Raw genomic sequence first — 16,515 nt, forward strand, 5'->3', positions numbered from 1 at the left:
CACAACTTCACGGGAAATGTAAGTACAGTGACATGTACAAGCACAACTCACAAAAATACTTAAAAAATAAGCAAGTTTATTCCCGATTACTTTGCAGGTGAAATGCTGTTAAAAGATTAAAAAGCACAACCAATGTAATTAAAGGAGAGCGGTCGAAAGAAATTAAACGCTAGGAACACGTTATAGTTGTTACCCCGCAATAGAAAAAAACATGAATTTTTTATGATATTTTAAATAAAGTCCAGACCTCCACAGGATGACACATACGTGGAAACATGTCTGGGTAAATAAGGAAACAAATACATTGTGTCTACCATAAAGCGAATTAAAATAAATCGAATTCGCAAAAAGAAAATGTCAACCGGAGCCTCCAGCTCGAGCAAAGCGATTCAGACGGAATAAATTATAAAATATGGTGCGGCCGGATGTTCAGCAGTGGTCATCATTGTGGGACCCTCCACTGCATAGCGAACATTTGTTGTCGGTGTTGTCTGGTGCATGAGGCCTGTCATGTTGAGGAGGCTGGGAAACTTTCCGTGATAGTAGTAAATCCCTATGATGCTAAATTCAATTCTGTTTAACTCTACAGAACTTCGTAAGGCCTAGCCGTCAATTAAGGCGGAAGGGATAGATTAAAAAAATCGTCCCAATTTTTCATGGGGGGGGGGGGGCGGGGGGAGCGGTAAACAAACAGCCATTCAAGTAGGTTTGTAGAATGAGTCCAGTGACGTACCATCAGAATTTCGCAAAATCATCATCCACACAATCCCGACAATAGTAAGTGCATACAAGTACGAGAACTATTTCAAGATGGGATTAACAGCTCATTCATTCAAGTTGCTTACAAGAATAATTCACAGAAAAATAGGAAAGAAAATTGATAATCTGTTAGATGATGGTCAATTTGGCTTTAGGAAAGGTAATGGCATCAGAGAGGCGGTCTTGACTTTGCACTTGGTAATGGAAGCAAGACTCTAAAAAAAAAAAGTTAAATGATGTTCATAGGTTTTACTGAAATAGAAAATGCGTTCGGCAACTTAAGATGCTATAAGAGGTTAGGTTCCATATTCTGAGAAAAATAGATGTATGCTACAGGGAAAGCAGAAAAGAAGAGTAATATACCAAGAGGGAAACGTGATAGTGGAAGATCAAGAGCGAAGTGCTTCGAGTAGACAGGGATTAGTCTTTCATCCATATTGCTTGATTTATTCATCAAAAGGTAATTAACGGAAATAAACGAGAGGTTGAAGGGGAGGATCAAAATTCAAGGTGAAAAGATATCAATGGCAAGATTCGCTGACGACATTGCTGTCCTGAAAGAAAAAAAAAAAAATACGGGATGAGCTGAATGAAATGAACAGTCTAAAGAGCATAGAATATGGATTCAGGGTAAATGGAAGTAATGAGAAGTAGCAGAAATGAGGACAGCGAGAAACTTAACATCAGTACTGGTGATCAGGAAGTACATGAAGTTAAGGAATTTTGCTACCTAGGCACGGTGGACGTAGCAAGGAGGACATAAAAAGCAGACTTGCACAGGTTAGGAGGAAATTGCTGACCTAAGGAAGTCTGCTAGTAACAAACATTGACCTTAATTTGAGGAACAAATTTATAAGTATGTATGTTTCTAAAACAGCATTATGTGAACTTGAATCATGGACTGTGGGAACAGAAGATAATCGAAGCGTTTGAGATGTGAAGCTGTAGAAGGATGTAGAAAATTAGGTGAGCTGATGAGACGGGGGATGGGGAGAGGAACATGTGAAAGCATTGACAAGAAGAAGGGACAGCGCGACAGCACGCCTATTGAGTCGCGTTGTGAGTGTGGCAGAGGCGGCCGCGTCAAACAAAAAAATACCGGACAACTGAGAGGACGACTCGCTCTCTCAGGGTTCCGTACAAACATAGTTACAGAATGAAGGCTTTCACGACCGGGTGACATGGCTGTTGATATACTTTTCGGCAAGACTCAGCGGAGCAGCGCCTCTGAGGACGTCCAGCGCAGTCCTGGACGAAACGTAAGGAGCAGAAAAGTTCTTGGACCACGACCTCACATCCCGAAAAGTATATCAACAGCCAAACATAGTTATGTGTATACAGATAGTTCATATATGGTTTCTGACGACTGAGTTTGCAAATGTACCAAAATATGTGACATAAATAGCCGCATCGTTTGTTTGCACTTACTTAGAAGATTAAATTTTTTTTCTCCGCCAAGGGGCCGTAGACCGTAGTATTTGACATAAAATTTAACCTGATACGTATACTCGTTCCTGAGAAAAAAAAAAGGTCTTCATAGACAGTCAACAAACGACGAAAGACATATTTTTTCGTTTGATATTATTACAAATTAACACTTGAGATTTTCTAGTGTGCATTTGCGGTTAAACGTTGCGGAAAATGCTTATATTACGTAGTATAACTACGAAACTGTGGTATAACAATTTTCGAATTATGTAGTATGACTACACTATTACATTAGAATATATTATATCATAAATGAGTATGTAATATAATATTATATCTTATTATGATATTATATATTTAAGTATATACTGTATATTATGAAGCATAACTAGAGATCAACAATTTTCTATTTCCTGTACTTGTACTGTGAAACCTTGCTACCTGCCAAATTTCATGATTCGGGCTTTGATGAGTGAGGTTGTGAGCATCAGTGGCCGTATCTTCTGTTTACACTGACTTACCAGCTAACATTTTTTACACCACTAGGGTACCGTGGCGTTCGACATAAATGTCAGTTCGATACCTTTTCCCTTTCTTGAGATAAAGTGTCTTGACGGACGGACGGACGGACAACAAAGTGATTGTATAAGTGTTCCGCCCTTGGCGACTGAGGTACGGAACCCTAAAAAGAAACTGAACTTCAGCTATTATCTAATACCTAAAAAAAAAGATATTTTGGAGCGAGCGGGTGGACATTATAGGGCTAGCTGCCCCTATTAGTAGGATGAGTTGAATTACTTTAGATAAGCAAGTGCAAGTTGAGCGCTGCTTCCTTTACGATGATGGACACGTACTTATTTAGCTGGAGGGCCACGTGGAGAAGACATATATCCAGAAATCGATCGGTCAATTGTACGTACTGATACCGGGCAGTGGCATGACGCGTGAGTTACAGATGTGGCTTGTAAAGTCTTACATGCTGAAACAGAAACGTAGCAGTGTGTTGGCAATGTTAGTGGTGTACATCCGGGAGTACAACTCGGCTGTATGCCAGTAAGCGTACCAGTAATCAGTCACCTAGAAAAAGTCTGTGAAACTACTGACAATTTTGTTTTGCTCCTGTGCTATTTTTAAAATGTTGAATGAACTGAAAAAAAGATCGATAGCGTAGCCCGAGGTCTACATTAGGTTTAAAGGTGATAGTCGGATTGTGAGACGGAACGAAAGACTTCACTTAAGCCCGAAGGTGATAAAAGTTCCAAACCGCTCTAGCTCAAACACGACATGTATTAAGTGTGGAAGATAAACGTTGTTACTCCTCCACATTGCTAGTGCGATGAGAGCTGCTAGTACAGTTCTCAAATGTGGTCAGTATCTTGCTCATTCCTTGAGCCTTGACCAACTGGGATTGTTTCATGGTGGCTATTGCCTCCATAGTGAACATTCCGTATTTTGAGAGAGAGAGAGAGAGAGAGAGAGAGAGAGAGAATATGGTCATTCATCCACCTCGCCAGCCGAGCGGTCAGAGCTTCAGACGGCTATACGGAGGACCGGGTTCAACCTTTACCCTTCCTAAAGCCGAATGGATCATCACTTAACACGTTCTCAATTTTATTTTCCATTCTTGAGCATATTATTCTTGCCAGCAGCTTGGATAGATGAGCTGTTAAGCTGATTTTGCGATCGCTCGTGCACCTGGCTTCCTTTATATCTTTGGGATTGTGCGCCTGAGATTTTTCCGAACGCCTGACTGTATGTCCCGAGACTCACGGATTCTATATGTTAGCTAAAAAGTTCCTTGGCCTGTCGGCCTGTTAGCTGCGTCTTCCGCCTTACAGATTTGCTAGTCTTCAAAACCTTGCTAAGCCCTGCAGTATATGCGAGTGGCGCCGTGCGACGGATGATGACACGGCAGCCGTTCGATTGATGCTTTACTCAATAGCGTAATACTGTATGGCCGCTGCATTTGTGCAGTTGTTGTTTACGCGTAGAACGACGATGAAGGGAACGGAAGCAGGCAGTGCGTGCCAACACAGCTCTCGTGCTGTTAAGCTGCTGCGCAGACCGCATTCTCCGCGTAGGCTCGTGGTTGTCGTCTTCCTGGTTGTCCTCATACGGAGAGACGAGCAGCTACCCACACGGCAGAGGGCTTCTGCAGCAGTGTGCGCATGTGGGGGGGGGGGGGGGGGGGGGGAGAGAGAGAGAGAGAGAGAGAGAGAGAGAGAGAGAGAGAGAGAGAGAGAGAGAGAGAGAGAGAGAGAGACTGCATACGGACACACCTAAGTGTGGGTTGATCAAGAGAGTTCAGTAACTTAGAATTTAGAGTAGTCACCCGAGCAACAGACGCCTCACGGACAGTTCATCCGTTCTACACAGTGATAGAGGGTAAAAGAATTTTGCAATCCATGCCGTAACAAATGGAAGACAGTTTGCTGTAATTACTGATTTACTAACGTATTTATTGCGGCGGAAATGACTATTTTTCAATAATTTTACACTACACATAGTATTTAAAGATCTTCTCTACAGTGAACTAAAGAAAAAAAGATACATGGGTAGGGTTTGCACCGGCACCGCCAGCGGTGTAGCAGTGAACCTTAGCCCATACAATACGCTAGCTCGATGGGAGCAGATTAACGTTACGCGTATCCGAGGTGTGCATAAAACTTAAACATCGATTATTTTTCTCGTAAACTAGGGGCTGTCACATGAGGAGCCTCTAGTCATGGAGCCGCTAGTCATGTATCCAGGGCATATTCCTCTACAGCATACCCCGTAGTCATCAAAATCTGTGATTAACAGCTCTCAAGCTGCCAATCTTTGGAAGTTCCTATCCGTGCACACACACACACACACACACACACACACACACACACACACACGTCCGCATCTCGTGGTCGTGCGGTAGCGTTCTCGCTTCCCACGCCCCGGTTCGATTCCCGTCGGGATCAGGGATTTTCTCGGCCTCGTGATGACTGGGTGTTGTGTGATGTCCTTAGGTTAGTTAGGTTTAAATAGTTCTAAGTTCTAGGGGACTGATGACCATAGATGTTAAATCCCATAGTGCTCAGAGCCATTTGTAAATCGGGATCTAATTCACGTTTGTGCAAACTTGGACCTCCAAATACGGAGTAAGGCTCATTACCCTCAAAAGGGTCTCCTTTCTTAGGAATAATGTCTGAGGCACTCACAGAACTTTGTGAACTAATGTGGAGTGATTCTGTCCATGTCAAGTCACAGACCTTTAGGTAGCGCTGCGTACACAATATGCTTCTTGTGTGCTAAAAGCTGCAACCTTTCATACCGACACATGCGTCTAAACAGGTACAAAAATAAGTAAAAAAATGCAGCAACAGCTCTTCCCCATTCTTCGGGAATGCTGGTTAATTAATTCACAGTGCACTGTATCAGCTATTTGTGAATAGTGTTACCTAAACATTATTCACGTTAATGGGGAGAAGATAACGGGAAATGCCTGGCAGCCGACATGTATCTCTGTTGCACTACATTCATACGGACCTAAACACGATTTTGCACTGCCCAAGAGTCACTCATTTGCTGTATTTAATCGACAGCAAGCACATTTTATTTTTATTAAATGGAATGAAATAAAGTAAACGGATGTAAAATGCCTTAAATAATTCCACAGCAAATACAGTCACCCTGGCCACGCAGGTGATTAGTGGATTGTACTTATTGGCAGCTGACCCACGATGTAAACAAATCTAGCACAGTAACGCAAACACACACATCCATTAATTATCTACCAGTGTGTGTACGGAGCGATTTAAAGTGCAATGGCTACGTAAAACCATGAATAGGTGAGCCAGATGCCAGAGTAGGATTCACTAAGAAAATGCTCTGAAAGTGAAGTCCACCCGCAAATGATGTAGCCTGCAAACACTGACTCTACCAATATTTGAATAATGCACGCCACCCAGGGTTCTTTAATGTCGTATCGTCCAGAGATAGCGATGCCACGCCAAAGTCGGCAGCGCACGTCGATTCCACAGACGTTGGCAAGAGCTCGCTGCAGCCGTAGGGGCGTACGGGAGGCGCTCATGAAGACCACGCCTCTCCCCCAGCTCTGCGGCCACCTCAGTATACGCTGAGGTCACAGAAGTCATGGGTTAGCGATATGCACATACATAGGCGGCGGTTGTGTCGCGTACAGACGGTATAAAACGGCAGTGCTTTGGCGGAGCTTTCATTTGTACTCAGGTGATTCGTGTGAAAAGGTTTCCTACATGATAATGGCCGCACGACGGGAATTAAGACTTTGAAAGTGATGTACTAGTTGGAGCTAGATGCATGGGACATTCCATTTCGTAATGCGTTAGGAAATACAATATTCCGAGATCCACAGTGTTAAGAGCGTGCGAGAATACCACATTTCAGGCATTACCTCTCACCACGACACTGCAGTGACCGACAGACTTCACTTCACGACAGAGAGCAACGGTATGCAACACTGCGTGAAATAACCGCGGGAATCAATGTGGGATGTACTACGAACGCCGGCCGTAGGGCCTAGCGGTTCTAGGCGCTACAGTCTGAAACCGCGCGACCGGTACGGTCGCAGGTTCGAATCCTGCCTCGGGCATGGATGTGTGTGGTGTCCTTAGGCTAGTTAGATTTAAGTAGTTCTAGGTTCTAGGGGACTGATGACCTCAGACGTTAAGTCTCATAGTGCTCAGAGCCATTTGAACCATTTTTGTACTACGAACGTACCCGTTAGGACACTGGGGTGGAAATGTGGCGTTAATAAGCTATGGCAGCAAACGATCGAGGTGAGTGCGTTTGCTAGCAGCATGGCCGCCTGCAGAGACGCTCTTGGACTCCTGACCATATCGGATGGACCCTACACCATTGGAAAATCGTGTCCTGGTGAGATGGGTCCCGTGTGGGACAAATGTGTTAGTTGTAATGGAGTGGGGGGGGGGGGGGGGAGAAGCTGACAAGATCGCAATAGATCCCAGCCTAGCATCTGCTTTACGTGTCCCTCCGATAGTTCCAATGTTCAAAACATTTTTTGTAGTCATCTTTAGAGCTTGCTGACAGCTCCTCCCTCTTTTTTTTTTTTTCTTTTCTCTTCTTTCTTCTTCAGTGTTGTAAAATCGGTGTTCTTTCATGACACTGTTTGTTTTACGTGGTCATTCCATATCAGAACGTGCCGAGTGGTTATTCGAAGGTATTTTAAGGTAGTTACCGGATCTATTGATTTGTCTTCTATTCTGTAATCGTACACTAATGGATTCCTTCGCCTATTTACGCGCATTATACAATTTTTTTTATCTTCAGGATCACCATCCCGTCCCTGAAGCAATCACTAGTAAGAGTGCTGTGTGTGTTCTAGACCAAATGGCCGGCCGCCGTGGCCGACTGGTTCTAGGGTCTTCAGTCCGGAACCGCGCTGCTGCTACGGTCGCAGGTTCGAATCCTGCCTCGGGTCTGGGTGTGTGTGATGTCCTTAGTTTAAGTAGTCCTATGTCTAGGGGACTGATGACCTCAGATGTTAAATCCCATAGTGCTTAGAGCCATTTGAACCTTTTTTTCTAGACCAAATGACGTATTAAGTATGGTATGTCGCTGACTTGTAGTGCAAAACGCCAGTGCGCGTTGTCTACTTGCAGGGACGATGTTTGTCAGTGGTGGTGGTGGTGGTGGTGGTGGTGGTGGTGGTGGTGGTGGTGGTGGTCAGTGATAAGAATGCCCTGGCCCCGCGTGAGGGGGGCAACCCGCAATAGCATTCGCATGTAAGGTAAATGGTATCGCATACTTCAATACCTCATTTAAATGCAAATGTATTACCATCGATTCTGTGCATATCTTCCCGCATTTCGCTACTTTCTTGTGGTTTTCCAACCTTACCATACACAACGCCATCGTCGACGAGTAGACTCACGGAGCCTGCGGCTGTGGTGTGGTGTGGGTGCTGCGCAGCTGTATCGCTCCCGCTGCCGTTTCCCGGGAGACGGCAGGCGGGCGCTCCGCGGCGCCTCTGCTATTTTGCGAACAGCACTTGGCTCGCCGACCGCTCGGATGAGTCTAATTCGGCGAGACGGGGAAGTCTGGCCGCCGGTTCGCGGCTTCTATTGTCTCCATCCCCCCCCCCCCTCCCTTCACAACTCTCTACAGCTCTGCAACAACGAACACGCTGCTTTGTCAGTTACATCTGCCAAAATGAGGAGTCATAAATTTCAACTGAATTGTTGTGGTCCGCATAACTCGAAGGAAAAACATCGAATAACTAATTACAACTTATAGAGTTCTGCACAGAATTATTCAACTTACACAAGACTTTTTGATGGGTACAGGCGGCTGTTGGGAGTTAAAACAGACCTGCTGCTAGTGGCAACCGCGATGACGAGGATAAATGTCACTCTGCAGAGTGAATTTGTTAGCTTGGTGCATAAGATCGTGCCGTTTTTTGTTTTGAATTCGGATTGGTATCCCCCTTCCTATCGGTTTATTAATCTGATGACTAACTGAAACCCTCAGCTGCCGACAGGCGTTGTTGATGTACCTCGATGTGGGCAGCTGAAAATGTGTGCCCCGACCGGGACTCGAACCCGGGAACTCCTGCTTACACGGCAGACGCTCTGTCCATCTGAGCCACCGAGGACACAGATGAATAGCGCGACTGCAGGGACTTATCCCTTGCACGCTTCCCGTGAGACTCACATTCCCAGCTGTCCACAATTCTACATATGCAATGTACCTGTCGGCAGCTGAGGGTTTCAGTTAGTCATCATTTATTCGAGGGAAAAGCTGCACGGTCATCTACAGTATTCTGTTCTTTCGAGAACAGTTACTGTCTTCATATATATGGTTTATTTATCGATTGTCATTTGTTATCTGTAGATCACTGTTGCTAAATGAGTTCATATATTGTCATTTGGTGATAGCGAGTGGATCTGCGGACGCTAGAATATGGAGTGCCAAATAGAGAGATCGGAACATTTCCGACGTATGCTTCTATTTCCGTTCAAAAGAGGGTGTAATGTTGTGTGTGCCTCACTGTATGTATTTTTTTCTTTAGCTAATTTGTGCCTTGTATTATTCTGAAAAGCTCAGTAATGTATGTAACTACCGAAAATGTAAATGAAATTCAAAAAGTACTTGAAGTGAAGTGCAGCTCGACAGCAAGAAACTTTTTAGCTCGCAATCTCCGCAACGATAGTAGTTGTGAATCTTTGACTATAGACTCTAAAAGAAAAAAATACGATTTATTAAAAAAAAAGACTGTTAATCCGTATCTTGTGGAAAGAGGACGTGCTGCTAGGCCGTCGCTCAGAACGTATTGTTCCATTTAATGAAAATTGCTATTTTAGTGATAAAACCGAGTAAAGTATATGTTACAGTTGCCAAACATTTATGTATACAAATTTTCTGGAAGTGAAGAATCGAAATATCTTGTTTTTGGAAAAGGAGGTAAACTTCATTGTCGTTGCCGTCTATCAATCGGCAGAATTGTAAGTGTACAAAGTACACTAAAATACAGGAAAAGAAATGCATTCTCTATAGTTTTCATTCAATAAGTAACGACCTCTCATAATTTCTTAATTACAGTAATTGCATTATGTTGTTGTACAATAGTATGGTGCTGAACTCCACTGACCAATATTGAGGTAGCAGGACGTGTAGTTTGAAGGCAGTTTGTGTGCCAAGCAATCTTCTTTTCTCACGAAAAGCAAATTTCTGTTTGATCTTATTTACTTACAACAGTGGACCCTTAGGTATGAAAAGCTACGAAAACTTGGGCTCAAAGCTATCCGCAATACGGCCAAGTAACTAACAGAGTTGTATTTTAAACCTTAAAGAACAATAACTTCCTCCAAATTATAATACGTCACCAACTGGTGCAGAAGCTGATCATTCAAGGAGGCAGCAACCAAAACTCAGGTACCAGTTAAGACTTGAAATAAAAATCTGAATCAAAAATCTCTCTCTCTCTCTCTCTAAACACGTGTATAAATATTCATATTATAAAAAAAAGTCATTTTGTAAGGAGTCACAGCAGCGGTGGCAACCAGAAACATTTGCACCGTCTAAGGGGATAATCTCACTAGACAGGGCACGGTGAAAACATTGTTTTCTTGTTTTAGTAACGTTAGTGACTCTCCACGTTCAGAAAGACATTCGTGGTATAGCGAAGATCGTTTAAACGCGTTAATCCATAATGAGCCACGTCATTGTACTAGTGAACTGGCAAATGTGATGAACTATCATTCCACCATCGTGCGATGTTTGCATACAGCGGAGAAGGTTCAGAAACCTGGTGTATGGGTACCGCAAGCTCTATGCCGAATCGTAGAAGTCAGTGGGTGACCACATGTGCATATCTGCTTACTCCTCATCAATTGACTCATGAACATGAGCAACCATTCCCATCCTGTACAGTTACTGGTGACAAGAAATGGTATTTTTATCCTGACATAATGGAAAGGAAGGAATGGTGAAGCCCAAAGAAAGCAGCAACTCTCAGTTCTGCGCGCATCCACAGAAGATAATGTTGTTCATCTAGTGGAACAGAGACGGTTTAGTCTACTACGGATTGCTTCCCCGAGGTATAACCATCACTGCGGACATTTATTGTCAACAACAACAACAACAACAACAACAACAACTGAGGCGTCTTGTAAATGCAGTCCAAGAACAGGAAAACTGAAGTGATGCTACTCCACGATGACGCTGGCTATTTTCCTAGACATGTTGAGTGTGAATTTCTAAGGGACCAAACTACTGAGGTCATCGGTCCCTACAATAACACACTACTTTAAACTAACTTACGCTAAGGACAATACAGACATACCCATGCCCGAGGGAGGACTCGAACCTCCGGGGGGAGGGGCCGTGCTAGACTGACAGGAAACACTTTATAGGAGTTGGGTTGGGAAGTCATTCCGGACCCACCTTGTACACTTGATCTTGCGCCCTCAGATTTTGGCTTTTTTCTGCTTTCTATCGGACATCCTTCAAGGAATTCCCTTTCTGGCTGAAATACGCTCCGACTATGGCTCGAAGAGTTCTTAGGCTCCAAACCACAAGACTTCTACTACTGCGGAATCGAAAAGTCACCTCAGCGTTGAAAGTCTGTTGCAAACAGTGAAGGAAAATATATTATTGATGACTGCAGTGTATATGTTTTGTTTATTAAACTTATGAAAGTTCAAAAAAATGTTCAAATGTGTGTGAAATCTTATGGGACTTAACTGCTAAGGTCATCAGTCCCTAAGCTTACACACTACTGAACTTAAATTATCCTAAGGACAAACACACTCTCACACACACATACACACTACTGAACCTAAATTATCCTAAGGACAAAAACACACACACCCATGCCAAAGGGAGGACTCCAACCTCCACCCGGACCAGCCGCAAAGTTCATGACTGCAGCATCCCTAGACCGCTCGGCTAAACCCGCGCGGCCTTACGGAACTACGCTACGAACTTATACACAACTCACTATACTAGAATACGTTTTCATTGGGGTACATCCAGGATAATAACTTGCAGATCTGCAATTTAAGGAGGAACATTTATTTAATAGTAGACGCATATTAGTATCAAAAGAAACTCAAAAGAAGTTTCAGTACACTGAACAAAAATAAAGACTCAGCACACTGAAGAAAGATTTCGTATGGATGAATTGGTACGTTTCACGAAAATAACTGGGTCCGGTTGTAAAATTTATTACTGCGGAGCGCAACTTGGCAACAGGATGGATATACAGTTAAAACTGCAGTGACCCATGCAGCGTCTTTGTTCATTATAATTACGAGTTGTCATGTTTCTGTTAGACATTTTGTCCAGTTATGTAATTTATGGTTTGTAGTCAGAGACTGGAACAAATCCAACAAATGACAGAGGACGTTGGGTGCAACTGCTGCTCTGAAATGAAGGGCTTGGCACAGCATAAGAAGTGTTGGCGGGCAGCATTAAACCAGTCAGAAGACTGTCTTCCTCTACAGTTTTTTTTTTTTACCCTGTATAACTCCCTTTACAATCAGGGCAATCATTCCATAATGTCTCAACACATGTCCTATCGTCCTGTCCTTCCTTCTTGTTAATATCCTCCATACGTTCCTGTCCTCCTCGATTCTGTAGAGAACCTTCTCATTTGTTATCTTATTAGTCCACCTAATTTTCAACATCCATTTATAGAACTACGTTATTTACACTATGCGTCACTGTATGATCGCTTATTCAGATGCCACCGACGTCAACTCGTAACTCGACGACCACCACCGACCACCGTCATCATCATCATCATCTTTATCATCATCTTCTTCTTCTTCTTCTTCTTCGTCGTCGTCGTAGTCGTCGTACATCAGGTCTATCGACCCGCCGCGAACTCCAAACTTGATATTTGCGTCTTCTCTTTGGTCTACCCACTCTGCGGAGCTCTCTGGTCTTTATAACAGCAGACAGGTTTTGGCAGACGTTTATCGACCTTCCGTTCTCGGCGAAATTCTAAGATTTTCTCATTTAAGTTGTAAGCGTTGACTGACGTATGTCTTCATATGTTGCCTAAGTCTGTTTGATTAAGCATTAAAAGCAAAATTCTGAAATGAACTATTCAACTGTTCAACGAAGCCGTTATAAATTTTCAAACCACTTCGGAAACACGTCTTTACTCCTCCGTGCACCGCAGAAAGGCGATTAAAAATGTCGTCAATGGGCGCTGTTTCACCATTCGGACTTTTTGTATTTATCTTTTACACAAGCTGTAATTTATAACATTGAATCTACCATCATACATTGGCCATAAACAAATGTGAGGTGTTTTCATACACCACAAGAGGCTTACATCTACCTTTCATAAACAGCGTTCCAATGGCTGCAATCGCGTACCCTGTCCGGATCGCATCTGACGCGTGCGCGTCTGTCTAGGGTGGCCCGAGGCGATGGGGAGAGCGGTTAGAGGTGCTCAACGACGACGTTATGAGCACCAATAAAAAAGAAAATACGGTAAAAGAAATACAAATAGCTAACTAAGATAAAATGGCACTCTCCTAATCTATATTCATATTCCGCAAGCCACCCGACGGTGTGTGGCGATGGGTACCCTGAGTACCTCTATCTGTTCTCCCTTCTATTCCAGTCTCATAATGTTCGTGGAAAGAAAGATTGTCAGTATGCCTCTGTGTGGGCTCTAACCTCTCTGATTATATCCTCATGGTCCCTTCGCGAGATGTACGTTGGAGGGAGCAATATACTGCTTGACTCCTCTGTGAAGGTATGTTCTCGAAACTTCAACAAAAGCCCATACCGAGCTACTGAGCGTCTCTCCTGCAAAGTCTTCCACTGGAGTTTATCTATCATCTCCGTAACGCTTTCGTGATTACTAAATGATCCTGTAATGAAGCGCGCTGCTCTCCGTTGGATCTTCTCTATCTCTTCTGTCAACCCTATCTGGTACGGATCCCACACCGGTGAGCAGTATTCGAGCAGTGGGCGAACTGTAACCTACTTCCCTTGTTTCCGGACTGCATTTCCTTAGGATTCTTCCAGTTAATCTCAGTCTGGCATCTGCTTTACCGACGATCAACTTTATATGATAATTCCATTTTAAATCGCTCCTAATGCGTACTCCCAGATAATTTATGGAATTAACTGCTTCCAGTTGCTGACCTGCTACATTGTAGGTAAATAAGGGATCTTTCTTTCTATGTATTCGCAGCACATTACACTTGTCTACATTGAGATTCAATTGGCATTCCCTGCACCATGCGTCAATTCGCTGCAGATCCTCCTGTATTTCAGTACAATTTTCCATTGTTACAACCTCTCGATATACCACAGCATCAACCGATGTTATCCACAAGGTCATTTATCTGTATTGTGAGTAGCAACGGTCCTGCGACACTCCCCTGCGGCACACCTGAAATTGTCTCCATTGAGAATGACATGCTGCTTTCTGATATCTAAAAACTCTTCAATCCAATCACACAATTAGTCTGATAGTCCATATGCTCTTACTTTGTTCATTAATCTCACCCATGATCACCTACAGCGTCACACTAGCTGACATGTCAGAGAGACATGCAGGAAGAGTGTCAGTGAGGTTCTGGCAGGTACCGACAGATACGTGGAGCCATGGCGAATCGAAGGCCGCGACCAGCTGTGCTAGGTTTGTCCGTTCAGGATCCAATACAGCAACAGCTCGATCAAGGTAGCCCCACAGTCTCGATTGGGCTTAAACCCGGGGAGTTTGGTGGCCAGGGAAGTGCGGTGAACTCATCCTGGTTCTCTTCGTACATTACCACCTGTGTGACGTGTTGCGTTGTCCTGCAGTAGATCCCACCGTGCCGAGGAAAAATTAACTGCATCTAAGGGAGGAAATGGTTTCCAAGGAATGATGCATATTTGTATTGACCCACTGTCCATTCCAGAATGACAAGATCACGCAGGGAAAGCGCCAGAACATTCCGTTGACAATAATACTCGGTCCTCCAAACCGTTCTGAGGATTGTTTGAGGGTGTTCGCTTTCAGAAGTTTTTCGCCGTACACACCAGCGTCCACCTGTCATCTGAAAAGACCGCCTGTGGACGTCAAGTTCCGGCACTGAGCCCAGCTTGCAGCGTTTGTCGCCGACCAACAGCAGCCAGCGTGGGTGCATTAACCAGGAGCCAGCTGCACAGGCCCATACGCAGCAACGTACGATCAACAGTCATTGCGGAGACACTTGATTAATTTGAGCGGTGATCTGCTCAGAACTTGCACGTCTATTCGCTCGTACACACCTCCGTAGTCGTCGTTCAAGCTTCTCTTACGGCCCCTGGTGCACCGTAGTTGCCCCGCCGCAGGTTTTGAATAGCGCCATTTTGCCGTGCATGGTACACCTTAACAACGACGACACGCGAGTAGTTTACAAAGTTTGCTCTTTTACTTTCGGCCCGAAAGCCAATGACCCTTCGCACATCAGATAAATCGCTCACGTTGCACATCACGACAAGGACCTGTCCTGTTTCAGCGTTCCCCTGACACTCTTTACGTGCTCTCACTGCTAGTGTTGCCACCTACAGTCAACACTACTGGCCATTGAAATGCTACACCACTAAGATGACGCGCTACAAACGCGAAATTTAACTAACAGGAAGAACATGCTGTGGTATGTAAATGATTAGCTTTTCAGAGCATTCACACAAGGTTGGCGACGGTGGCGACATCTACAACGTGCTGACATGAGGAAAGTTTCCAACCGATTTCTCATACACAATCAGTAGCTGACCGGCGTTGCCTGGTGAAACGTTGTTGTGATGCCTCGTGTAAGGAGGAGAAATGCGTACCATCACGTTTCCGACTTCGATAAACGTCGGATTGTAGCCTATCGCGAGTGCGGTTTATCGTATCGCGGCGTTGCTGCTCGCGTTAGTCGAGATCCGATGACTGTTAGCAGAATATGGAATTGTGGGTTCCGGAGGGTAATACGGAACGCCGTGCTGGATCCCAACGGCCTCGTATCACTAGCAGTCGAGATGACAGGCATCGGCTGTAACGGATCATGCAGCCATGTCTCGATCCCTGAGTCAACAGATGGAGACGTTTGCAAGACAACAACCATCTGCACGAACAGTTCGACGTTTGCAGCAGTATCGACTATCAGCTCGGAGACCGTGGCTGCGGTTACCCTTGACGGTGCATCACAGACAGGAGCGCCTGCGATGGTGTACTCGACTACGAACCTGGGTGTACGAATGGCAAAACGTCATACTTTCGGATGAATCCAGATGCTGTTTACAGCATCATGATGGTCGCATCCGTGTTTGGCGACAGCGCGGTGAACGCACATTTGAAGCGTGTATTCGTCATCGTCATACTGGCGTATCACCCGGCGTGATGTTATGGGGTGCCATTGGTTACACGGTTCGGACACCTCTTGTTCACATTGACGGCGCTTTTAACACTGGACGTTATATTTCAGATGTGGTACGACCCGTGGCTCTACCCATCATTCGATCCCTGCGAAACCCTACATTTCAGCAGGATAATGCACTGCCGCATGTTGCATGTCCTGTACGGGCCTTCCTGGATACAGTGAATGTTCGACTGCTGCCCTGGCCAGCACATTCTCCAGATCTCTCACCAACTGAAAATGTCTGGTCGATGGTGGCCGAGCAACTGGCTCATCACAATACGCTAGTCACTACTCTTGATGAACTGTGGTATCGTGTCGAAGCTGCATGGGCAGCTGTACCTGAACACGCCATCCAAGCTCTGTTTGACTCAATGCCCAGGCGCATCAATGCCGTTATTACGGCCAGAGGTGGTCGTTTTGGGGACTGATTTCTCGGGGCCTATGCATCCAAACCTCGTGA

At 44.6% G+C, this 16,515-nt stretch overlaps 1 protein-coding gene and 1 non-coding gene across 6 annotated transcripts in view; one reads left to right on the forward strand and one right to left on the reverse strand.

Annotated features, from left to right (window-relative positions):
• Positions 1 to 16,515, forward strand: part of LOC126293746 (tropomodulin) — a 633,877-nt gene that overhangs the window by 429,511 nt on the left and 187,851 nt on the right. The window lies entirely within an intron of this gene.
• Positions 8,739 to 8,812, reverse strand: Trnat-ugu (transfer RNA threonine (anticodon UGU)). The gene has a single exon. It is a non-coding gene; the product is annotated as a tRNA-Thr (tRNA).

This window comes from Schistocerca gregaria, chromosome 10, assembly GCF_023897955.1.
Source record: "Schistocerca gregaria isolate iqSchGreg1 chromosome 10, iqSchGreg1.2, whole genome shotgun sequence".
Lineage (NCBI taxonomy): Eukaryota > Metazoa > Arthropoda > Insecta > Orthoptera > Acrididae > Schistocerca > Schistocerca gregaria.